We start from the raw sequence: 26737 nt of genomic DNA on the forward strand, positions 1-26737 counted from the left end.
AACCCCGAAGCCCGAGTTGGCAACGTCAGGCTGCCCGGCCATCCTAGGGGATGGCAGCCTGAATGTGCCATTCTTGAGGACAGGAAATGGCCAATTAGATGAGTAACAGCTATCCCTTACATGCGAAAAGCCCTACTAATTTTTTTCCTATTGTTTATTTTTTAAACTTAATAAAAATAATTTCGGGTTAAAAAATGTTGCAAAAATGGTACAAAGCCTTTCCCAGATGTTAACATTTTACATTTGTTTATTTGTTTTATAATTTCTTTTATAATTTTCTCTCTCCATGTACACGTGTACATACATGTATGTATATATACACAATACACATATATGCACATATATGTGTGTGTATGTGCAAATATATATAGATACAATGTAAAATTTGAGAGTAAATTTAGATGTTTTTGCCTCTAAATACTTCAGAATGTGTTTCCTTAACAAGACATTCTCTTACATAACCAAAGTATAGTTATCAAAATTAGGAAATTCACATTTCCACAATAGTATCTAATCCATAGACCTCTTTCAGATTTCACCAACTGTTCCACTAATACCCTTCTTCTGACCCAGGATCCCGCTTGCATTTGGTTGCCGTGTCTCTTTAGCACAGGATCCCTTTACTGGGAACGGTTTCTTGGCCTTTCTTTGTTTTTCACGACCTTAACATTTTTGCAGGGAATCGGCCCGTTGGTTTGCAGCTGCCCTTCGGTACAAGTTTGTCTGATGGTGTTTCCTCCTGATAAGGCTCAGGTTACACAATGTTGGCAGGCTGACGCAGACATGATGCAGTCCTTCTCAGTGCATTGTATCAGGAAGGGTAGGATGAAGATTGGTCCCCTCACTGGTGAGTTTAGCCTTGATCACTTGGCTCAAGTGGGGTCTACCGAGTTTCTCCACTGCAAAGTCATTCTCTTTCCCTTTATAAAGTGTTCAGTATCTTGTAAGAAGTTTTCTCGAGACTACATAAGTATTTCATTTCTCATCACATGCTTGCTCACCAGTTTTAGCATCTGCGGATGGATGGTCCTTGCCCGAAGCAGTTATTGCTGCGGCGGTTGCCATAGGTGATTTTCTGATTCCAACATTCCTTCTATATTCACTGGCTGGAATCCTTCTGTAAGTAAGAGTTTCCCCTTCTCCTCATTTACTAAGTCATTTATTTATTTCAGTTTACACTCAAGGATTCTTTCTTTACTATGGGTTATAATCTGTTACTATAATTAATTCATTATACCATTTTATTATGAACTAATTAGAGATTCCCAGGAAGTTGCAGAGAAAGCAATTCCCATGGCCCCTTCACCCAGTCTCTGGATGGTTGTATCTTACATCACTATAGTGCAATGTCAAAACCAGAAACTGACACAGGGGGAATGTCCGTGAATAATAAATTCCTGTAATCACAGCAGTCAAGATACAGAACCGCTCTCTTACCACAAAGTCTCCCCTGTGCTATTCTCTCATAATTACATCTCGCCTTCCACCACTATCCTTAGTCCGTGGCAACCACTAATTTGTTCTCCATCTCTGTACTTCTCTTGTTTCCAGAATGTTCTGTAAAGGGAATGTTCTACACATGGATTGGGTTTCTCCACTCTGCATACTGTCCTTGAGCTCCATCCACATTGTGTGTAGCAATGTTTCATTCATTTCACGGCTGAGCCGCATTCACGGTGTGGATATACCAAGTTCGCTTAACCATTCACCTGTCGTAGACATGTTGGCCGCTTCTGGTTTGTGGCTATGGTACATAAAGCCGCCCGGAGCAGTCAATCCCAGGCTTTGTGTGGACACGTTTTCATTTTTCAGGGCTAATCTCCCCTAAGTGCCAGTGCCAGGCCATATGGCGGGTATATGTTGAGTCTTTCAAGAGATGGCCAGATCTCTCCAGAGCGGCTGCCCCACTCCACATTCCCATCAGCACCGGGTGAGCGGTCCGTCTCCCTGCGTCCTTGCCAAAGTTTGTATTGCCGCTATTTTTAAGTTTTGTATTAACATTCTGGTGAGTAGATTGCCATATCTCGTTGGGGCTTTAATTTGTTTTTCCTTAATGGCTAATGGTATTGGCTGTCTCTGCAGGTGCATATTTGCCATCCGCCTATCTTTCGTGAAATGGTTCTTCATGTCTTTGGCCCATTTTCTAACTGGATTGTTTTCTTTCTTGCTGTTGAGTTTTGAGTGTTCCTTACACATTCTAGTTAGAAATCCTTTGTCAGATATGCGGTTTGCAAATATGTCTCCCTCGTTATCAATTTTTATGCCCAAATTGTCCTTGTTGATTTTCTAAAAGCAAGTTATCATGAACTCATCTGACAAACTCTCTTCTAGGCCCTACCACCTGCTGGGCGTTTGTCTGGGAGCTACAGATAAGCCAGGGAAGGGAAGGGCTTTGCTCGTGAGGTGCCCACAGGCCAGTGCTGGGGTGTGGAATAGAGAAAAAAACCCGGATCATTTCAACACAACACAGCCAACAGCCTACAAAGGCATGGATGTGATGTATGGTAACATGGGGGTGAGGAAGATTGGCCAGGGAGGGTGGGAAAGTTGGAAGGACAAGTCTTCTCCTGAGTGGCAGGCACTGGACCCCGGGCATTCTGAGCAGAAGCAAGAGAGCTCGCACTGGTGTGGCTGAGTAATTCTGAGCTCATGGCGGCAGCGCTGGGAGGCCAGAGGGCACTGTGGGATGCTTTGGGGAATTCCTTGGAGTTGGGTTGGCATCTCGGAAGGTACTCTCTGGTCAGGTAACTATGCACTAGATACCAAATTTCCTCAGGCTCAATTTTCTTACAGGCAAAATAACTTTCATATGTGCCTATCCCCAGACCCCAGCAGGATTAGAAATAACATACATGACACATCCAGAACCGTGGCAAGAAGATAGAATTAGATGCTTCATAAACGCCAGCCTTGGAAAATTCTTTTGGCAAAACAAAGGAAGTTCGAAGATCGGCTCGTGGGAGGGAACCCTGCCAAGGTCGTGCCCCTTCCCATGGGTCTCTCCCTTGGGCCCAGCCCTCCTGTGGTTTGTCCTGCCTGAGGGAAGGGGCGAACCTCCTCCCATCTACCCCAGGCCCATCTTCATGGGCCCGGGACCACACCCTTGCATCTCCCTGGCACTAGGACCTTCTCCACGGTTTCTGACACGTTTTGTTTCCTTTCCAGCAGCGCTTAAAATCCCCTGGGTTGCCAGGGGATCACCAGGCCTTTCTCTCTGAGGCACCTTTCCTGGGAGAGTTGTTTATTGTCACTGCCTTCACTTCCCCCCCTCCCCCCGCCTGCCCCTTCACTCAGCGTGGTCTGGCTCCCTGCCCCCACCCCAGGGACTTCCCTGGTCAAGGTCATTGTGGCCTCTGTGACACCAGCATGATTCACTCTCTCTCACCCAATTTCCCTGCAGCCTTCGAGAAGGTTGACCACTTCCTCCTTCTTGAGACATTCTTTGGAGGCTTTCAGAGGTGGTGCCCATGCAGGACTTTTCTCAGGATCCTTGTGGGAGCCCCTTCTGAACTCCTCAGCAGGTTCTTTACCCACTTCTAAGGAGAGGTATCCCCAAGGTTCATCCCTCAGCTCTCTGTCCTTCTCACTCAACATGCCTGGCCCTTTCCTGGTCAGTCCCTGAGCCCCAGATGTGCCTTCTGGTAGCTTCTTCAGTTGGGGGCTGGGTCCTCAGGTCTCTATTCTCCCACCCTCAGGCCTCACTCCTGAACCCAGACCACTGGATCCAACTGTCTGTTGAATATCTATCTAGACCTCAAAATCAACATGAGTGAAGTCAAGACCCGCAGCCCTCCCCAGACCGGCTCCTGCTCCCCAGATTCCATCTTCCACAGATCAGCACCACCATCTTCCAACTGTCAAGGACAGGATGAGAAAACACAAGGAAAACAAAGTTGGAGAGGTGAGTGATAAGTTCAGTGTCTACTTATGCACCCAGGGAAACTGAGGCAGAGATGCCAGGGAGCCCCTGTCAATGTGTGCTGGCGCTAAGGAGAAGGATCAGGGAAGGAGACAGGATTTGATGATGTTCCCACTGAGTCAGGGGCAGAGCCACAGGCCTAGGTGGAAACCCCAGCCCCTTTTTCAGGAGCCCTCCCTTCCCCGCTGTCCACTCCCCAACCCCCAGCCCAGGATGTGTTTGCAGGCTCAGGCCTCCTGCCTCTAGGCTTGAGAGTCGAGAGTGTACTGATCTGCAAGGGCAGAGAAGGAAGGAAGGAAGGGTTCTGCTTGGTTAAGCAAGGGGAAAGGAGAGAGTCAAAGGAGAGGGAACTGCGAGGCTGCAAGTAAAAGTAGCTGCTGGGAGGGGGGATGGGGAGGTACAAGAGGAAAGGCCAAAACAAGAAATGAACTTGACGCATTTATGTGGTTTGGAAAGGAGAGACTGAATTACCCACCACCCAACTCCTCACTGTGAATCTGTGAATTGGTACTTCCTGTCTTCATCTGAGAAGGTGGGGGTGGGCAGCAGGGGGACCACTAGTGATAACACTGAGACAAACAACAACGATAAATGAAAACAACCTCTGACAGGTAAAGAGTGGAGAAGGAACATTTGTCAGGCAAATGAACAAAAATGCAGGCAATTTTCTGTCTTGATTGACACTCAACAAACATTTATTGAGAACACACTAGTGCTTAGCACTTTAAATACTTACCACATTTTATCTTCACTGCCATCATGTGTTTTTAACCCCATTTTACAGATGAGGAAACAGACTCAGAAAGATTACTCAACTTGTCTGTGGTCACCCAGTTAAAAGCATCTGATTCTAATGCCCATGCTTTTTAGTTGTTTTGTCAAGTATTTATGTTACTTAAAAAAAAAAAAAAAAAAGAAGAAGAAGAAGTTACAGTTTACAATCATGCCTTTTAAAGTTAACAAGTTCTACAAAGTTTATTAAGGAAAACAGCATTCACCTGCATCCTTTCATAGATAAGCTCTTGCAACTTTTTAAATGATTCCATCTAATCCTTACCTTCACAATTCTATATTGCATGTTTGCATCACTATTTCTTGATATTTCTATTTTAGGCATTGTTGATGGACTTTCCATTATGGAACGGTGGGTTTTAGCTCTTGCCCTCACACACATACACCTGACATACACGTGCACGTCCCCTAGCCTCCAGCCTCCCAGTATAATCACATATAATCACATAGTCAATTCACTTAGATTGATAGTCAGTGCTATCACTATTTCAATGAAATTACTACTACTATCTAGAGCTGATTCATGTAGTAAACTAAGATTCTTTTCTCTGTCCTGACACCTTTTGTGTTTTTTTGGAGTTGATAGTTGCTTTTGTTTTTCCTGTTGCTTGCACAGTTTCCTATTAATTTATTCAGTCGACATTCAAAATGGCCACTAGTTTTCTGAAGAGAGTTAGACATATTAATGCACATCCATCTTTCTATCTGTTTTACTTTCATGAACAGTGTTCCATGGGGTTTTCTTATCTTCTCCAGTTGAGACTGGCTACCATCTCTGCCTGGGTTATGACTGTCATCCTGGGCTCTCCCACAATCATCATTTGGGGGATTCCCTTTGCATCTGTATCTGTTTCATGTTTTCCTCTTTCTTAGTTCACCCCCCCCTTCCATTTTGGTTGATATCTCCATTTTTCAGTACTTTTCTGATCAAAGCATGAAGGAGTAAAATTTTAAACTCTATGGATCTTTCTTCTTGAGCTACTCTTTTCCCCTCATAGAAGAAAATTCCAGGGTCTTACCTAGACAGTGTAAACCCAGAGGCAGCTTACTGGGAGCCGCTGGGAGAAGTTGGCTATGCTACCTCAACATTAAGCATACAAATGCTCTCCATTCCCTGTTTTCAGCTCAGACCTCACCCTAAGCTGTGCCTCATCTGCCTCATCTTCATGCAGGGATTCCCTCTTATCCCCAGGCTTAAGTCATGGGAAGAAATAGATAGTTGCCTAGCTGTAAGAAACAGAAAGAAGGATCTGGAGTTCTAATTGCCTCTGGGTAAATTGCCTTCACTCAGTAATCTTTATTTTCACCCCCTCTCTTCACTTGCTTCTAGAAGTACCTGATGCTGCCAGTTCCTGAGGCTTTTGAGGGTTGTACGGTGTAAATTGATTTGGTTCTTAGCTTTTTCCAATACCAGCTTAAGAGTGTTTGATATTTCTCCTGCTAAGTTAGTTATCACTTCTCTACCTGCTTTCCAGCTTCCAAAATTTTGTGACTCTTTTGTTTTGTTTTCCTCATACTCTGGGGTTGGTGACTTTAAGATGCTTGTGTTCGGTTTCTATCTTTACCTGGGAATCCAGAGCCATTTCTCCCTCCCTATACACAAGTATCTAGTGTTCAGAGTGGGCGGGTCTTGTATACATGAGTCACTTCTCAGTCTCAAAAGTTTCTCAGAGAAAAGGAAATGAGCTTCTTGGTGTGAAATCAACACACTTCCCACACAGGAGTCAAGACACCTGAAACCTAGACTGACTTGCTCATTATCTTCCTGGGCAACCTCAAGCAAGTCATCTCACCATTTTTGCTGAATCTGTGTTCCCATCAGTAAAACAATTCAAATGCCACCTGCAACCCTGAATGAAGATGTGCAGCTCTCTGCACAGTTTTGGGCACCACACAGATAGCTGAGATTAACATTCCTGGTCTCTAATTCAGGAAGCACCTACTACGGACCAGTGCTAGGTCCTCAGTTTTCAGAGATGAGACAGCAAGACCTCTTACCTGGAGAAACTCATGGCATAGCAGAGGAAGCAGATGAACAAAAAATGGGTTGCAGCATAGTGGGATAAGCAAGGCTGCAGGTAGTAGTTAAATGCACAGCAGAGGGAGACCAGTGCTGCTCACTGAGTTGGAAGCCAGGAAAAGGCTTCATTAGGGACTAAGAAGAATTGCACCAACCAGAGGAGAAGAAGGTGTCCAAGAAAGAAGTACTAGTATGAGCAAAGGAAAGGAAGCAAGAGCAGAGATCTGCAAGGTCATGGAATTGGAGCCATGTGGTTGGATTGGGGCTGGCTGGTGCCTACCATCTATGCTGTGCTCTTTCTCTGTGGTCCAGAGATGGGGTTGACCCTGGGAAGTGGCATGGTTGAATCTGCTTGAGAGATGATCACTTTTGGCAGTGAGATGAAGGCTGGCTTACAGAAAGGCCAGTTGAGCTCAGAGGTCTATCAGGATGCTGTTCCTATAGTTCAGCTGGAGAGTGATGTGACCTCAAGGAGTATAGGAGCTGGAGAGATGGACAGGTGGCTGTGGGCTTCAAGAGATATTTAAGAGGCAAAATCATCAGGACTTGGTGATCAACTGAGAAATATAGAAGATGAGAAAGGTTTAGGAGTCTCAACTGACTTGGACATTCAGCTCTGATGGCCAGATGGCCAGTGGGGCTGTTCTTCAAGCTGCAGAGGTAAAGGAGGAATAACAAGTTTCAATGTGGACGTTTGGAGTGTCACAGGTCTTCATAACACAAGAGGGGATGACAATGAGGGAGCTGCAAAATGTGAGTCAGGAGAAGGGCTAGAGATAGCAGCCACCTGGGCATAAGTCATTCAAACATCACCACCACCATAATCACCACCATCATCACCATCACCACCATCACCATCATAATCACCACCACCACCTTCACAACCATCAACTCTGTCACCATCACCACCACCACCTTCATGACCACCTTCATGACCATCAGCTCCACCATCATCACCATCAGCATCACTGCCATCATTATCACTGCCGTCACCCTCATCATGACCATCAACTCCACCACCAGCGTCACCCTTACCTCTACATCATCATCACCATCACTGTCACCCCATCCCCGCCATCCTGATCTTTGAAGATTAGTTCCATTACCCCATCTTCCCAGAAATTGTTATCTCTTCCAGGAGGAATCACAGGGGCCCATGCCTGCCCGTGGCAGATATTAAAAAACTATGAATTTTATAGTCAACTAGTGACAAGTGGACATTAGTGTCAGAAAAACAGAGTTGTTGGCTCCTTGCCCACCTCATCCAGCCTGCCCAAGGTGTCATTTGAGGGGTTTGTGCATTTACCCTCAGCCAAGCCCTCTGTCTGCAGAGACTGGAACCTGCCATCAACTCAGCCACATAATTGGGCCAGGGCCCACCTTCTCAGAGTGGCAAGATGATTGTGCTTCCCCTTCCTGTTTTGATCAGTTGGTACCCAGAAGTCTCCCACTCTCTATCTATCCCTCACCACACTGTTTGCCCCCTTGGTGTTCTGAACTTGCATCCCCCAGAGAAACCCTCCTTTCTCAACTTCCCACCAGCCCTGCCCTGGTCTTCCAGATATCCTGCAGCATAATCTTCTGCTCCCCTCTAGCTTCATCTGGGACATGGCTGTTCACCGAGGCTACCTCCTCTCACTATGCAAGGCACCTCAGCAGATGTGTTTGTATAGTGAGCTCCTGGGTCCTCCTGAAGTTTCTCCTAGATGCCCCTAGCCAGAATCATACTTCATTTTCTCATAGAAGCATCTTCTCACTACCCTTTTGGAGTTACGCATCAACATGCACTAGGTGCGTGCCCCTGGGAAAGCCACTGACTTCTTGAGTCGCACCTTCTTCATCCATAAAATGGGAATAATACCTTCTCCTTTTTAGGGCAGTCATCAACCGCGATGACATAGCCAAGGTAAGTCAACTGGGACCTTGCGTGGTACACCCTATGTGTTAGATACATTTTCATTGCCTGTTTATTTCCCTAACCCACAGCCTATCACCTCCAGGTTTCATTTTTATTATGGTTATTTACGGTCTTGTCCAATCTATCCTTACTGGGCACTACGTAAGAGCAGAGTGTGCCTCCCTTATGCTTTCAAATCTCCCATAGCTCCATGCACATGATAGGTGCTCCATAAATGTTGGCAAAATGACTGGATTGATTCAGCGGCTGTCCAGCAGGTGCACATCCTTGCTCATTTGTGAGTTAAACTTAAAGAAACAAGATCCTTTTGCATATCCTCCATCCAAATGACACCAGCGTGGGGGATATCTGCACCCAGCTACTGGACAATTATGCAGATCTAGCCGAGCTGGCCGGATTGTCAATGGTGTCAATGACTCAGACAATGAGCTGTTTCCCCTGGGCTCATAAATGGGTCTGCGCTAATCAGGGGAGGCTTCCCAGAGAAACTGAGATGAGACCAGTTGTCCTCCTGCAGCTCCTACATTAGAATCACTTCGGGGCTTTACAGATCCAATGTCTACAGGCCACACCCAGGCCAATTAAATAAAGATCTCTGGGGGTGGGAGCCAGACATGAGCAATTTTTATAGCTCCCAGGTGACTCGTGCAGCTGAGTTCGAAAATCTCTCAGTTAGAGGCTGGTTTTGCAAGACTGAGGAAGGGGAGGGGCCTGCCGCTGTTGGCCCAGGAGGGGTGAGGCAGATGCTCCCGGGTGTCCCTCCTCTTCTCACCTCTGTGGCCCATGTTCTCCTTTACTGTTTCTTTTTTTTTTTTTTTTTTCCACTCACCTCCAGTTCACTTTCCCTACTGACGAGACGGAACATTTCCTTCCAGCGCCTGCATTAATAACACCGTGTCTCCCTGGGGAGATTAGGAGCCTCTCTGTGTTCAGAGCCCCCTCGCTCATCAAAGGCCGAGGGCGCAGGGAGGGGACGGGCGGGATTTACACGGGTAACTCCAATTAAGACAAATGTCAGCTCCCTCTCCACAGGCTGCTGGGGCTCGAGCCCAGCCGTGTAGCGGGGGCTCGGTGCGGGAGAGCAAGACTGTTTTGCTGTAACTGTCAGGCTCTGACAGAAGCAGCCAGAAGGAAGCAAAAGGAGAGCATGAGCAGGAGGGCAGTCCTGGCGCAGAGACCCTGCTGGGAGACGGCTCACAGACATCACCTCCCTACATGGTCCATCTGTCAGGGCGCCACTTTGGAGACACAGTAGGGCTGTAGACTTCTCCTGGGGGCTGACACTTAGAAGCCTGCTCCAAGGCCCCCCGGGATTGACTGTTTGCTTCTCTGAGGCTGCTACAGACCCCCACCCCCAATGCTGGAGGGAAAAGCCCATCCAATGCAAAGTGCAGTCCCCTGGGGGATTGCTAGAAATGCAGAGTCTCAGGCCCAGCCAGTCCTCCTGGCTGAGAAGCTGCGAGTTAACAAGACCCCCAGCAACTGGGACATGCAGTAAAGGTTGTGAATCTGGACTCCAGGGTAAGACAAAGCTGAGCATAATGAGGACAAGGAGATGCTGTGCGGTCAGGGGGGCTCCAGGCCTGACTCTATCCAGGACCTTCCAGATCGCCTTGGCCAGGTCATTTTGGCACCCAGTTTCCCAGTCTGTATAATGGGGACAAGGATGCCTCCATGAGGGATGAACAACTCATTGAAATGTAGATTATTATAGAGATGGAGATACAAAAAGTAGCGAGCGTGTATTAGGCACCTAAGACGTTCCTGGACTGTGCGAATGGATTACAGAAACTGCTCACCTTTCCAATTTCACCCAAGCACTGTTATTACCCCCAGGTACAAATGGGGGAAACGGTGGCCCAGGAAGGTAAAATAAATAGTGGACCTAAGTTATAGAGACGGTAAAGGCTGGAACACATTAGAATCCATGTATGTTTAGAGCATCATGCATTCGCTGAAGCTTCCCCCCACCCAGCACCCCCCACTCCCACCCCTGCTTTTCCAAAGACAAAGAAGGCTTTCTTCTCCTGGGCATCACTGGGTTGCTTCGAAATCATAGGGATCCCCCTGAATTCACCTATTACCAGTCAGAGAGCTCGATCCCAAGCTCTGTGAGATCCCCCATAGCCTTGATCCTGATCACAGCACTCACATGAGTGATGGGCAGGATGCTGTATCCTGTCTTGGCTTCCTTTCTTTCTCACAGAACTTTTTGGGTCCAAAGAGTGTGAGTTCTCTGAAAGCTACAGAAACAAAGCCATGGTTACAGTGGACCTTAGAGTCGAAAGACCAGGGTTCAAATTCTAATTCCGCTATTTTTTCTGGCCCCAGGCAATTCACTAGATCTCTGCGGGCCTCAGTTTACTCCTCTGTAAAATGGGACTAATAAAACCCGGCTTCCTACCTTTGTTGAAAAGATAACCTATGGTTTGTTCAGAAGTTCTGGTACAATGTCTGGCACCTAGTAGGCACTCAACAAGGGGAAACACCTCCTCTTTATCATCATCAGGGACAGCAGTAAACTCTTTCCTACAAGGGAACCCTCTTGGTAAAAATAAAAAGGTTCTGGTACCAGGGATATCAAAGAGGGATCAGCTTGAGCGCATGAAGCCACAGGCTGTCCTGGGGCTGGGGCACTCAGCCAGGTGCCCATGGCCATGTCTGGGTGGGTAGTGGGCATGGGGCTTCAGAAAGCCTTACGACCAGTGGCCAGCTGGTTGGCACACTACCAGAAAGCTGCCGAATTATCTGGAGAAACAGAAATTGTTGGGGTTTTATTTAAACCACTTGCGATAGGAAGTCCTTCTAGAGTTTTGCTTTCACTTTTCTCTGCGACCTTGAATCGAGTGCCCTGATCCTTTCCGTGGGGACTTGCAGTCACACCTAGGAGCTATGCTGTGTGCACTGTGTTGGGATCCAGTATGCCCTCGGGAGCCCTGGACTGAGTGTGGAGCCCCGCACGATCACAAGTGGCCAGTAACGGATCGACACCCGCTCTGCCCTTGCTGTGTCGACAGTGAGGGCTCCTGTTAAAACGGAAACATCTGAGCAAGAAACACAGTATGACATCGTGGTCCCTGACCTTCAAGTGAAAATTGATTTCTTTGTATGAACAGCAGCTATTTGGCAAGGCCCCAAGGTGGGAGTGGTCTCAGTTTGAGAAGCAATGGTGGGGCGGGGGAAGGACAGGACTTGGCTTTGGGACTGTGTCAGGTGCAGACAGGCAAGGACTCAGACCATCCCTGTGGATTTCATAGTTTGGGAGGCGCCACGGTCAGAGGGGCTGAGGGGTGAACTCCCCTTGTCATCACTTAGAACACTCTGGGATCCAGGGGCAAGAAAGGAGAGTGAGCAAAGTGGGTACATAGAGCAAAAGCTTCAATGCTGATTGATGGAGGGTCATGAGTCCCTGCTTCCCCCAAGATAACATCCCTCTTGCTCAGCCTCGTACCTGATGCCCCTTCTTGCTCTCTATGGCAGCCTGTATCTCTGTCTCTATTTTTATCTACACAAATAGCCTTTTTACGCCAACAGTTCGTATGAAGACATGGGAAGCATGTGCATCCAGTCTGCAGATGACTCAACGCTGGAGGGGATGAGAGAATTAAGGTTCAAGATGAGCTCGACAGTCGAGAATGCTGGGTCAAAAGCAACCAGATGAAATTTAACATCAATAAATCTAACGTCTTGAATGCCGTTTCCAAAAATCAGTTGCACAAGAACAGGATGAGGGAGACCTGGCCTGACTGCAACTCACATAAAAAAGATCAGGAGGTTTTCGTCGGCCTTGAGTTCAACATGAGCCAGCAGAGCAGGGAGGGAGAAGGAAACGTGCAACGACATCCCAGTGTTTCTGCTGCTGCGTTAACCCTTGGTGATGGGGGTGCAGGGGTGGGGGGATGCTGAGTGGCTGTGTCTGAGAGCGGGCAGTGACAAGACTGCACACTTCACCAAGGACTCAGGACACACAGGGGAAGACCAGCTTGCCCAAGTTCACACAGCCAGTGGGGGCCAGGCCCTTGACCGCTCCACTCTGCTGCCTTTCTGTTAGACAACACCTTGTCTGCTTTCTCTTCCCCATTTTACAGATGAGGAGACAGGACCGGAAGCGTGAGCACGATTTGTCCACAGTCGCCCAGTGCGTGAAATGCAGACTCACCCCTCCTGGGAGTCTCTGTTCAGGACTCCCTTCCTCCAGCCCTCCACCATGCTGGGCAGCTGCCAGCCCAGCAGGGCGGCTGAAGGCTTACTCTTAAGGAACCAGAGGCCGTGTTAGATTTTGCATGGCACTTACCCCACAAGGGGCTCCACCCCCCTCTGCCAATCAGACAGGATAATGCACAAGACTTTCCTTTTTCTTTGTGCCCCGGAGTCCCATTCGAGGTTAACAGTGACCATGCCTAATTGAACTACAGCGGGATATTTACACTGCAGAGAGCAGGACACCCTCTACCAGTGTCCCTGTTTGTGTTTTTTAAGAACTTGTCTCCCAGTGCCACTGCTCAGGGCCAGACCTCAGGCCTCGACTTCTTTCTCCTCTGCCACGCTTCACCAGGCTTTCACATTCAACGAGACATAAGCTGAGAGTCTGATGCGGGCCGGGCACACGCCGGGGTCTTTCGCATAGCTCATCTCAGCTACACTTTGAGACAACACCACCAGGGAAGTTATGAATCTCCTCGTCTCACAACGAGGAAACTGGCTTCTTAGGGTGAGCAACCATATACCACTTTGCCTGGGACTAAAGGGTCTCCCGGGACATGGAAACTGGCATTTCAAACCAGGCTGGTCTCAGACAAACAGGAACCGGTGGGCCACCGTAGGCTTATAGAAGTCAACGAACTTCCCCGAAGTCCCCAGCTATTGCGGGGCTGTGCAAAGATTTTAAATCACGCTTCCCTGATACTGCACACATCTTGGTGGAAATAAACACAAATCACAAATCAAGAGTCCATCAGCTCTGGCCAGTTCTCTTCCCTCTGCTTCAGACTCTTGGAAGACTTGCTTTGATTATTTCCTTATTTTCAGTTCTGTGTCAGAAACCCAAGTTCCTGTATACACGAAACAGGAGAGGAGCACCTACTTCCCAGGGTTGTTCTGGGCATCAGGTGTTTACAAAGAATAAGGAACAGTGCCCAATGTGGCAGGAGTTCAAGAAAATGGCATTCCTTCCCTTTTACCTTGATTCCACTGCCTGGTGGGCTATGTTGAGTTTTAGGGATGAGAAAGGAGTGGGGCAGGGCTCCGATGAGAGTAAGAAACTCAGCCGTCCAGCCGTGATAGATTTGGGGGGTCACATCTGAAGATGGGAGTCAATCAACAAGGGTATATGGTTGTGAGGAAGGGAGTGACCGCGGCAGTGAGGGGCCCACAAGGGAGGTCCCCCAAGCAATGAATGAAGGAACCAAGGAAGAAGAGACAGTGGAAGACAGATAGGGAGGGTGACCCCCAGACTTCTAAAGGCTGTCATGGATAGTAAGATATTCCAGTCTCGAGGGCCGTACAGGACCAGGGGTAAAGTAACTGGGAGGCAATTCTGGCTGGCTGTCAGAACTTTGCAACAAGCAGATCAATGGAAGAAGCTTTCTCAGAGGGTGATGGCCGTCCTTCCCATCGCTGGAGGCATGCAAGGAAAGCCTGAGTGACCATCTGGCAGGGGATTCTACAAAGAGCATCCCCCCGTCCATGGGATGCTGGGCTAGACGAGACCTCAGCTGTCTCCCAACCCTGGGACCCTCCAGCAGACACTGGCTCTCTTCCTTACAACTGTAAATATTTGCACATTCCCAAGTTATAAAGTGGAGCTCTTGGCTTACAAAGGTCAGGACGAAAGGCTTGTTTGGGGAACAGTTTGCTTAGTGTTTCTTTAGGCTGGGTTTCCAAGACAGCTTGTCATCTGTGTTTGGAGTGGACACAAGCTGCAGGATTTTTTTGTTTTTATTTTTTTTCCCAGTGAGGAGAGAATTGTTCAGTAGGAAGGGATGAAAATGGAGAACATTCAAGAATGCAGAAGCAAACCTGAAAGGCAAGAACCCTTCTCTGTGGCTGCGGTGGTATGTCAGATCAGCAGACAGGCTCCTGTCCCTCCCCTCCCAGTGTAGGTTCAGCTTTGGGGTCTTTTGCCCCCGTGCGGAGGGCTTCCAGGGGGGAGCTGAAGGGGTTACCCCTTAGCGTGGTGAGACAACACCCCTTAGGTTGGGTCCATCACCAGTTTTATGGAGATGGCGAGATGGAGGAAGTCAGGGAGGGTTATGGCGTGAGGCTGGCTTTGATGGGTCTAGCTGGGTGCTGCTGAGTTTCCCCTGCTTCGCCAGGAGCTGGAACGGGGTGGGGGGGAGTGTGGGACAATGATAAGATCGTTCAGTGGCTGCCATTGGGAGGGAGTCTAGTTCCCACAAGGATCCCAGCATATTTTTTATCATTGACACTTTTCCTCACACTCTGGCTCCTCAGCCACATCGTCATCCTCCTAAAAACACAGATCTGAGCTGGTCACTTTTCCATCCCTCTCCCAGGAACCCCTCCCTACTGTCCATAAACATGCCCTGCTTTCTCATGAGTATGCCCTTTCCCTTGGTCTGGAATCTTCTACCCTTCTCTGGGCTTTAGCTTTCGTCTGCAAGTGGGGCTAAAAAATATCTGTCTCATGAGATGGATGTGGAGATTCAGTGAGTTAATACAGGTAGCGCCCTTAGTACAGTCCCTGGCATTTCAAGATAGATATTTCTGTTCTTAATTTATTATGATGGCCAACTCCTATGCATCCTGCAAGACCCCGGGTCTCCTGCACTGTGAAGCCTTCCTTGTCCTACCTATACAAAGCTGTGATTTTCGTCGGTTTTCAGTTTTTGTTTTTTTGCTATTTACTTTGGCGTTCCATGACATTTACATATTTACTTCTCAGGATATTTTTGTTGTAATTATCGGCCCACATACTGGTCTCTTCCATGAGACAGAGGGACTGTTCCATGAGACAGCAGGCTGTATCCAATTCTATACTTACCGACTACTCTAGTCTCGGGCACCTGGCAAGGGCCTCAACAAATTGTTGTTGCCCGAATGAATGGAAGGAGGAAGAAATTAGGAAAACTGTCTGGTGGTCCTGAGACCTGCTCCCAGGGGTGCATACTCAGATGATATTGTTTCAACCTCAAGAGACCCTCCTCCTCCTTCATTCCCACACCCTTCTCCCTCCGCCTCCTCACATTGTTGGAGAGACATCTCTTTTCCCCACTTCCCTCCAACGTTCTGGATTTGGAAAATAGTGATCATTTAGGAAAATGGATAATTACCAAGGGCTCGATCACGGAAAACATGGAACTCATGGAGTCCTCATGAAATGTCAAGGATTTGACTAGAGTAAGCCCAGTCCCTGGTGACCTGAAAAAAAATATGATCTATTTGTCCTAGAGGGGGAAGAAGGATCACTCTTTGTTTACAAACCAGCCCGGCTAATCCCTTCTGACAATATGGGAAGTCATTCTGCTCGCTAACGCATTATTTCAGGGCTCCCTTAAGGAAGAACTATCTTCTACTCAATTAAAGCAAAGCTTGAACTTGCTCTGACCCCGTCACTGCTCGGCCAGGAAAGCAGGCTTGGCTCCTTCCAGCCGGGTGGCTGCCCCGGCTTTGGGATGGCCTCTTTTTCATCAGGACGTCTCAGAGGACAGGAAGAGGGTGCTGCGAAATGGAATGGATGGTACATCCCAGCACAGGGGTCCCTCAGGGCCACCTCTGTCCACTCAGTTCCGGCTGGGGGCCCACCAGTCAGGATTGATCAACAGCACCCCCTGCACCCATGGCCCCACGAGGCCCCTGGAAGTGTTCTAACCCCCCCCCCCACCCTTGTCTCACAGAACTCAGCTTCCCCTGTCCTGTTCTATGTAGGTCAGCAACTCCAACTCAGAACCTGTCTGCCAAGTCCGGCCTCCGTCTGCAGGAACGAGCCCTGTCGTTGTTTAGTGGAGACCAACCAGACCAAGATACATGATCTCACTGGAAAAGCACACACTTGGAGAATCTCACCTCCTCCTCTCCCAAGCTCCAGCAACTCCTGGGGAATCTGGAGGGAGAGGGCTTGGCTAGGCTGACTACTATAGGAAGGGGTACATTAGCTGAAATCCTCTGCAGAGGGAAGTGTAATTTTCTTTCTGCTCTTCTCAATTACAAAATAATAAGATTGCTAAAAATCCAATAGTAGGAATGTCAATATTGGCAGGAACAGCCACAGGAAATTTACTTGTACGATGGGTGCCGGTTAAAGATGGTATGAGCTCTTCTCGGCCTTTATTAATTCTAATTAGGATAAAATTTACCGACCTTACAGACTCACAAACAGAGGCTTGTCATCAGGCCAGGAATGGGTCCGAACAATTGCTGGCTCTTTTTGCCGAGTCTCTGGCCTTTCCTTTCCCCCAAATATCATCTCTGATTGGGGCTTTTAGCTGGTCGTGAACATCAGCTCTTCAGTTTCTTTGCCGTGTCAGAGGACCAGATGTTTTTTATTTGAGAGCAAATTGACACATTAAATTACACTGTGCAAACATTAAAGCCAGCCGCGGGTAAACAGGCCGAGATTCATTGAATTTTACGGGTCACAATAATGTTTATGTAATTTAACAAATTCCTGCCCCGCTGCTGAGTCTATCCAAGGAGTATTAATTAAGGAAGATGGGACCAGCCCGGAGCCCGCCGTCGCCATCCACCGCACCTCTGCCTCTCAGAACTCGCCAGGTTCCGGGGTGGGCACCGAGCGCGGAACCACTGCTAGATCTCGCTTCGTCTTCAAGACGTCCCCTACCTGTCCACAAATACGTAGGAAATACTCTTTGGCACTGGACGTCCGTTGGGTTTGCCTGTCCAGGATCCACGTATCCCTCCTGCTGATAACAGCGCTTGGATTTTCTGTCTTGTTCCCGGCTTCCGAGACCCGTTTGGGGCAGAACCCACTCCAGCGCCCAAGAGATGGGCACTGGACCCAGGCCTGGCCAATCAGAGCAGTTCATCCATTTCCTGGCTGGTGATTGGCTCAGCCACGGGAAACGTCATCAAACCCAGACCAATGAGCATCAGCGGTGGTACTTGAGCAGAAGCAGGAGGAATCTGGATCCTTCCATGGGTCTTGGTTCAGGGGCAAGGTCCAGAGTTGCTGGACACTGTTTGCCCCCAGTTGGGAAAAGGCGGCCTATATGTTAGGATCACACGGAAGGAAGTGAAAATGCAGAAGGGCACATTCCCATGAGATTTTTCAGAGCCCCTGGATCCAGCGGTGATTGAAGTCTATACACCTGGGCTTTTGGTTGTGTGAGCTGGTAGATGCACTGTCTCGGTTAAGTCCGGTTGAGTTGAATCTATGACACTGGCACAAAAGGGTCTTACTCAATGAGGCAAGAGACGACCCCGCCCCTATGTTTTCTGCAACACTGACCTCAGCCCCCATGAGTTCCACTCTCATCTCTGACTCGCTAGTGCTCTCCTTGGACTGCCTCCATCCTCCACTCCAGCCAGGCTGGTTTCTTCCAACATGCCCTGCTGTTCTCTCCTCCCTGCTTCCTCTTATTCTCCTCGTATTTCCTGCAGTGCTGTTTCCCCCATCTATCTGCCCATCCTTCCAGGGCAGGTTGAATTCTCCCTTCCACGAGGGAGCTCCCTTCTCTGAGCTCCTGGAGGGCCTCTTGGCCCTTAATTATACAAATGAAAAACTCTGTGCCATGTAGTACTGCTTCTTGTATTGTGTGGATGTTTCTTCCCTTTTGTTTCTTCACAGACAAAAAAAAGTTCCTGGTACTGTGCTGGGTACATGAACTAAAAGGATTATGAGTATTTGAAAGTATGTTAGGGAGTTTAAAGATCATCCTGAATCCACAATTTACAGCTAAAGAAACTGAGGTCCAGAGAGTTGAATTGACTTGCCCAAGGTCACACAGCTAGTTTATGGCCAGACCAGAAATGAAATTCCTGCTGAATGTTCTTTCCACAACACCAAGCCCCATCAATTTGGTTGATTTATTTTCCAGTTAAGTATACATATAGCTTGAATTGGGTTGGCATCTTACCATCTATTAATGGCACTGAGTCAGCAATGAGAACAAAGAATGATGGGCTTTACCCAATCAAAAGATGTGGTTTCAACTTCCAGCTGGGCTACATGACCTTGGTCAAGTCCTTTCATGTCACAACTCCATTTCACCAGGGCAAAAATGAGGGTCTTGACCTCAGTGTGAGGACAAGTTAAGTTTTATTTGTGAGATGTCTTCCATTGGTTGGTGGGGTTGCCTGGAATGCTGTGTGGGAAGAATCTGAAGGGGCATCTGGGCTTGGTAGGAGAGAAGGCTATGACCTATTAGCCCTGGCTGTCTCGAGGTCAGGAGCAAAGGTCAGGGCATGTCAGCAGGCACAACAAATACTTGTGATGATTTTTGAGGTCCCTTCCTATTCTGTCACTCTAAGTCATTTCTGTCCTGGTAAAAATGCAAATACAGAGCTCATGTCCATGTACAGATCTCCACTGTCATGTTCCATCACCTTTCTGTGTAGCCTTCTTGGTACCACAAAACCTCTGGACTCAGGAACCCACAACTCCATCCCCCCCAAAATTCACTCAGACCTTACCCTAGATCCACCGAGCAACTGGAATTTGGGGTTGGCTCTAGTGTGGATTGGGTCAGGTGTGGAGAGGAGCATGAAGTCACGAGAAGGGCTGATAGTCTGGGAACTCTGGGGGTCTGAGAAATCAATTTCCATTTTTGCAGTGTTTGGCATCCGGCAATACGCATCCTCCCCACATCCAAGAACCTCACAACTCTGGTCCAGGCTTCCCTGGAGGGCCAGGGCCCCGGAAACAGTGATTGCCTGGGGTATCTCATCTGTCCATTCTCTCCCTCCCGAGGAGGTGTGCAGATGGCCCAATTTCTGATGTCAGAGAAGTGCCCAGCTAGAAGGCTCACATTCTGTCCTGTTTCCAAAGGTCTCGCTTTTCCCTAAGTCCCTTCCTTCCTCACTTTACCCATCTTTCAAGTGGAGACAGCAGTCCTGGTACAGCAAGGTTGTGAGGAAACAGTCCACTGAAATAATCTCTGTAGAGAGCCTGGGACACGATGCTTGGTAGGTTCTTGGCAATGAACTTCCCTCCCCCATCCCAAACTCCATTCCCCTCCAGTCTAAGGTTCAGACGTTCATTGGCCAAGCCTGTTCCTGGTAGGGATGCAAAGATGAGCAAGACACATAGTACTTGGTTCTTGTTCAGTTACAGGGGACAGGAGTAAAATCCAAACTAGTTAGAGCGAAAGAAAGAAAGAAAGAAGAAAAGAAAGGAAAGGAAAAGAAAAAAGAAAGTGCGGCACAGGAATCTATTGGCTCATAGAAGTAATATACCTTCAGGCACAGCTGCACCCAGAAATTCCAGTGATGGTATTGGGGCTTAACACTCACACACACTCTCACTCTTCCTCTCTCGGACCTGCTTTCTCCACCTCACAAGAAAAGATGGGATCTTGGAAGTCACTGGCAGTTTCGCAAACAGGCAACCAGTAGAAGGAAGGCTTCTGATTGACCTGACTTGCCCTCTGCGTGGGATGGAGCCCATGGGGGTGGGGGGGGGGGGTGAGGTCAGGGAAAAGGCAGAATCAGCCCCAGCCAACCCTTAGGGGAAGAGGGGAAGAGCTCCCTCTAGGAAGGAAGGCTTTTACTGTCAGGGGAAGGTGGAAAGAGCAGTGGGGTAGACTAAAACCCCAGGCGTCTTGACAGCGTGGCGTCTGAAGAGGGGGCGTCTCCTCTTCGAGGAACATGAGTGGGGTGCACCCTCGGGTCGCCGTGGCCTTGTCCTGGGATTTCCTGCACAGCGAGCCCTCCCGTCCCCCCTCGCTGAGCAGGAATGATCACAACTCCAGGTTGGCACCCAGACCCCACCAGCGGCCCAGTCCGGGGGCAGCGAGCCAGCGGCGGCGTAACCAGAGGTCCCTGGGTCTCTAGTTTTCTCGGGAGAACGTAATAACACGGTGCCGACCGCACAGGCTGTGGACCGGGGCCGGCGGCACAGGCTCCCGAGGCTCGTGGTTTAAGTTCCTGCCAATGCCAACTCCTTTCTGTCTAACTTTAGAAAATCCATGGTTGGCTTCCCTTGCATCAAAGAAGTTAAAGTACTCAACTGCAGAGGGTGTGTATTTTTAAAACAACAACAACAACAAAATCAAAACAGAACCAGAGAAGGGGGTGGGGGGCAGGAATCCAACGATCTTCTCAGAGTCCAGAAGGTTCAGCGCACGGATCCCCGAGCTTCACGGAAATGCCCAGTGACTGTGGTCAGCCCGAATTAAACATATCTACTCTGTTTTTAAAGCTAAAAAAAAAAATTCTAAATGACCTTTAATTAGTAGACCCAGTTCTTTTCCTTCCCATCAAAGCCAAGTGTTTCAAGCAGAGCTACATTTCCTAAAAAGGCCTGCGGCTGGGAGCTAAGTTCCCTCACCTTGCACATAATAACGCCCTGCTAAGGGCAGCCAGCCCTTCCCACTGGCTTCTGGGCTGTGCGGAGAGGGTGCTGGTGTGAAGGCAGGAGGGTAAGAGTGCGCCTGTGACGGGAAATTGCAGCCACAGCTGGCAGAAGACTGGAGGTCCCCAAAACTTCGGAATAGCTCTTGCTCTCTTCCAGCTCTGTGAACTTGAAAGCAAGTGCTTTCAGCGCTCCCGCATCAGTTTTCCCATCTGTAAAATGGGACTCCTGATTCCTGGCCCGACCACCTCCTACTGAAGAGCTGTGGGCGTTTTGAAAAGGGGTGGGGACCCTCTACAACAGGATGAACTTGTTGCTCATCTGTTGAATGCCCTGACTGCCCCTCTCCGCCCCTCCCCGCCACTTCTCCTCTCCCTTTTCTCCACCTGGGTCCATCTTCTCTGTCTTCTCTTCTTTAGGGTCCCTCCTCCCTCGTCCTGCGAGCTCCTTGCTCATCTGGTTTTCAAGCAGTGGAGAGCCCAAAGGTGCCGCTGGTACTAGGGAAGAGGGTGGGCCTCCCCCAGGGGCAGAACTGAATTTGTGTAGGCATCGGCACTCACTTAGGGACTCCATCTGTGTATCTTCCTAGGGCATCTGGCCTCCTCCCACCCTTTGGACACAAGGGCTGTAAGAAAGCATTAATCCTTTTAGATCCAACTGGTGGCACAGCCCTCCAGGAAATCTGCTTCTGCTGTCTATCCAAGTTGGCCAGACAACTTATCCTCTGATTAGGGGTCACCCATCAACCCTGGGGAATCATGATTTGTTCTCAAGGCCATGGCAGCGGTGGCAGAGGAAAGAGGCTTAAAACAAAACACACACACACACAGAGAAGACTAGCAGGCAACCCCGATGGGCTCACTCAGACTTCAGGATTAATTTATAGATGCTTCTTAAGCTGAAGTGAGTGGTTGGGGCAGCTGGGGACAGGCCAGGCCCATGAGCTCCCGAGGCCCCCAGTCAGCTGAGCCTTTCATTCCTCCCCTTTGGCTCATGCAGAGATAAAGGAAACACTGACATTGGCCATGGCCAGTATGATCAAGACCTAGGTCTGTGCCCTTGAAGTTCCTAGAGTGTCAAGGTCCTAATGATTTTTTTTTTTTTAACTCCGTTGTTTTCTTTTCTTTTCTTTTTGTCATTGAGCAAAATTTACATACAGTGAAAAGTACCTATCTTTAACATGCAGTTCAATAACTTTTGATAAACCTATTACCATGCCGTCCAAGACATAGAACATACCCATTGCCCCAGAAAGTTCTGTTGTGTCACTTCTTGTTATACCTGCCCCAGAGGTACCACTCTTCCCGCTTCTCTCACCAACCCGGACGTTGCCTGTTCTCAAATGTCATACAAAAGGAATCATACTACATTCGTTATTTTGTGGACTTTTTTCAGTCATGTTCATATGTCTGTGAAGTTTATCTTGTGTGCATCGGTGGGGGGATTCTGATTTTGGCTGAGTCCAGCTCCAGCACGTGAACATAACACCAGTGTTTATCCCGTGCCTCTGCATGTGGACATTTCTGTCTCCAGATTTGGCTACTGTGGAAAAAGCTACAGTGAACATTCATGTACAAGTCATTCTTTTTTTTTTTTTTAAGATTTTATTTATTTTTTTGAGAGAGATAGAGAGAAAAGAGCACAAGCAGGGGGAGCAGCAAGCAGAGGGAGAAGCAAGGTCCCCATGAGCAGGGAGCCTGATGCAGGACTCCATCCCAGGACCCTGAGATCATGACCTGAGCTGAAGGCAGACGCTTAACTGACTGAGCCACCCAGGAGCCCCATGTACCAGTCATTGTGCTGACATATGTTTTCATGCCTCTTGGATAAATACCTGAGTGGAATGGCCAGATCATGAGAAGGCAAATATTTAAATTTGTCAGAAATTTGTAATTGAAGTGGTTGTCTCATTTATGCTCTCACCAGCTCTGTCTGAGGGTCCCAGTTGTTCCTTATTCTCATCAACATTTCAGGTTATGGGTCTTCTCAATTTTAGCCATTCTGGTGTGTGAGTCATATATAGTAGCTCATTGTGGTCTTAATTTGCATGTCTCTGGTGAATGATGACATTTGAGCACAGCTCCCTGGGCTTATTGGCCATTCGTGTATTTCAAAGTCACAGATACCTTCTTCTAGATTTTTTTTTTGTAAAAACTGTATAGCCTTTAACTTTAACCTTTATGACTATAATATACCTCAAGTTAATGTTTGTGTGTGGTGAGAGTTAAGGGTCTAAGCATTTTTTATCCTATATTTATTCAGTTGCTTAATATTTCTTGCCAAGGTTTTCTTTGCCCCATTGCTTTGGCACCATGGTGGAAAATCACTTCATTATATATGTGGGTCTACTTCTGATCTTTCTGGTCTTTCCCATTGATCTGTCTTTCCTTATGCCAATACCACTCTATCTTGATTATGTAGCTTTATAGTAAATCTTGAATCAGGAAGTGTAAGTTCTCCAAATGTGTCTTTCTTTTTCAATAATGTTTGGACTAATCTATATCTTTGCTTTTTCATATAAATTCTTAATGACATGTTTCTTGTCATTTTCTATGGATACCTCTGATGAGATTCTAAGTGGGGTTGTTTTGTTTGTTTGTTTGTTTTTTGTTTAAAGATTTTATTTATTTGACACAGAAAGAGATCACAAGTAGGCAGAGAGGCAGGCAGAGAGAGAGGGAGAAGCAGGCTCCTTGCTGAGCAGAGAGCCTGATGTAGGGCTCGATCCCAGGACCCTGAGGTCATGACCTGAGCTAAAGGCAGAGGCTTAATCCTCTGAGCCACCCAGACATCCCCTGACTGGGGTTATTTTGATGTACAGATAAATCTGGAGAGAAGTGACATATTAACAACATTGAGTTCCATGAACATGGACTATCTCATTATTTATACAATCTTTTTAAATGTCTTTCAGCAATGTTTTGTCATTTTGATGGCAAATATTGTTCATATTTTGTTAAGTTTATTTTGAAGTATTTTGTGTTTGGGGATATTAATGTAAAAGAACTTTAAGAGTCTATTTTCCAATTATTTTGCTGCAAATATATAGAACCACAATAGATTTTTATATGTAGACCTTGTGTTCTACAAATTTGGTAAATTCATTCATTACTTCTAGGAATTGCTTTGTAGATTCTTTAGGATTTTTCTATCTAAAAAATCATGTTGTCTATAAAGACAGCTTTATTTTTATGTTTACCTTTTAATGCATTTTATTTATTTTTTGTTCAAACTTGTTGCACTGAGATCTCCAATACAAAGTTGAATGAAAATGGAAGGCGAAGACAACCTTTGTGTAAGATTAAATTTTTTTTTCCTAAAAAGTTTAATGCAATTAATGAGTGACAGGATTGATTTCATAATGTGATTGGAGTTTTTTCTGTTGGAAGGTGTTTATAATAAGGTCAATCTCTCTAATAGATACAAAGCTATTCAATTTTCTGTCTCTTTTTGTGAAATTCGTTAAGTTGTCCTTTTCAAAAAATTTGTCCATTTCATCTTGGTTGTTAAATCTGATAGTATAATGTTCTTCATAACATATTCTTATTATCCCTTTAATTTATACCAGACACTGCCAATAGCATGTTGTGGAGACTCTGGATTCTGTTATATCCTTCTGAAGAATATTGATTTTTGTTTTGGCTAGCAGTTAAGTTATTAGATAATCACTTTGAACTTGTAGAGTCTTGACTTTGCACTTTTTTGGGGCATGTAATGTCTGGTTTACTTTGGTTTTAAGGTGAATCCCTTAAGTCTGGAACATATTTATTCTGCTTACTTAGTGGGACTCAAAGTCCAAGTTCTATGTCTGTAGCTGCAACAGGGCCACAACTGAAATCTCTGCTCTTCTTTTAGAGCTTTCTAATTGATGCTTCCACTGGGCTTCTTGATGTCAAAACCAAGCACGCACAGTTCAAGGATCAGTCAAGGATATGAGGGTAGTTTATATGCAACTTGGGTTCCGCCCCTCCCTAAGTTTCTCTTCTTTTCAGGATTTGCCTCCTTGGTCCTAGCTCCTCTGGCAAAGGAGCTCTAACCTCTGACACAGGATCAGAAACACTATGATTTTCTGTTTGGGTTCTGCCTGGCCCAGGTCACGCACAGTGACTCAGGAGAAGAGTGGTCTAAACATGAATTACCCAGTGGCATTACCTTCTTTCAAGGGTCAGCCCACTGCAGTTTCTGCCTGGTTTTGATAGCTCTCCAGTACTGTCAAGTAATTGTTCTATATTATTCCTGCATGAAAGCTATTGTATAGAAGAGAGTTAATCCAACACAAACTACATTATCACCTACTCTACTTTTCTATTAATATGTGGAGAATGTGGTGCTCAGACAGAATAGCGATCTGTCAGTGTCACATGGTACTTAGTGGCTGAGCCAATTCTCAAAACCATGTCTGATTCCATTTTCTGTACTAGGTGCTAGGTGACCTTTGGTTCTTCACAAAGGGGCTACTGAATGAGTTTCATGGAACCTCAGGGAGCCTCACTGCAGGCACCAGGTGGAAGGCAAAAAGAAATAAATGATGAAGTTAAGTGGTCCAGGTCCTTTAGGGTCCCCAGCAATCCAGAGAGTAGGTTAGAGAGGCAGAGGCCCAGCCCTCAGGCAGGCTGAGGTGACCAGAGAGTGCCACCAAGAATCTGCTACCTGCCCCATTTATGCTTGTGGTCCAGACCCCCTCAGCACTTAAGTCTCAGTCCTTCCAGAACTGAACTGTCCTGGTTTTCTCCATCCATGATGAGTTTTCTCCTGTGTTCCAGAGTTCTGATCAAAGCCCTGCCATCCACCTCCCTGGGTGTCTACCCTCGAATTTGAGAGCTACTCCTTGACTCTCCTGCTTCATTGTAGAGATTGACACACACCCCATATCCTGAAAAGCCCAGGAGTCTGTCCCTCCTCTTGACCTCTCTGGTCCCTGTTTTTGTTCAAGCTTTCTTCCTTTCCCCCTTCTTGATTCCTGTGATGTCCCACCAGGTCCCAGCTCTGGACTCCTACACCCACCCCCACCTCTGCCTCAGTTCCATGACTGCGTGATTGAGTCCTGTTTGTTTTTTTCCCCTAAAACCCAAAATATGATCCTTTCCTTTCCTCTCCACTCAAGGCTTTCATAGCCAGTGTTGAAAACACATTAACATCTGGCTGTGATACCAAAGGAGAGATGTGAGTAACTGTGAACTTGGAGGACATCAAATTCCCTGTTTGGACCACCCTCCACCCTCTGTCTGAACAGGGGTTTTGAGGAGACGGCAAGGGAGAAGGGAAGGGGGTCTTCTCAATCGTTCCCAGGCCCCCACCTCACCCACACAAAGTCAGGAGGTCTCAAATTTGACATTTTGACCTCAAAGGGGGAAAATATGCGAAGTGTACATTTTCAGAACCAGAGTAAAGAAGGAAAGAAGCAATCAGGTGCTTAAATGTTTGTAATCATTGCTACCTTATAATTGATTTATTTCTTAAAAAGAGGGGTAGGAATTCCTTCCAGCCATCCTCTCCAAGCCTCTCGTTTGAAAGCCAAGGGTAAAGATTGCCTTAATGCTTTTCAAACTTCAGAAAGTTGAAAGGTCAGAAAGCCCAATGCCAGACCAGACAAGACGC

At 47.3% G+C, this 26737-nt stretch overlaps 2 long non-coding RNA genes across 2 annotated transcripts; both read left to right on the plus strand.

Annotated features, from left to right (window-relative positions):
* The first annotated feature begins 758 nt into the window (after nt 1-758).
* Nucleotides 759-8516, plus strand: LOC116590600. Its single transcript, XR_004285673.1, has 4 exons — nt 759-847; nt 1011-1119; nt 3696-3901; nt 8327-8516. It is a non-coding gene; the product is annotated as an uncharacterized LOC116590600 (long non-coding RNA).
* Nucleotides 8517-10564: 2048 nt separating this feature from the next.
* On the plus strand, nt 10565-12341 carry LOC116590599. The gene is made up of 2 exons (XR_004285672.1): nt 10565-11737; nt 12184-12341. It is a non-coding gene; the product is annotated as an uncharacterized LOC116590599 (long non-coding RNA).
* The last annotated feature ends 14396 nt before the right edge of the window (nt 12342-26737 follow it).

This window comes from Mustela erminea, chromosome 5, assembly GCF_009829155.1.
Source record: "Mustela erminea isolate mMusErm1 chromosome 5, mMusErm1.Pri, whole genome shotgun sequence".
NCBI classification, from domain to species: Eukaryota; Metazoa; Chordata; class Mammalia; order Carnivora; family Mustelidae; genus Mustela; species Mustela erminea.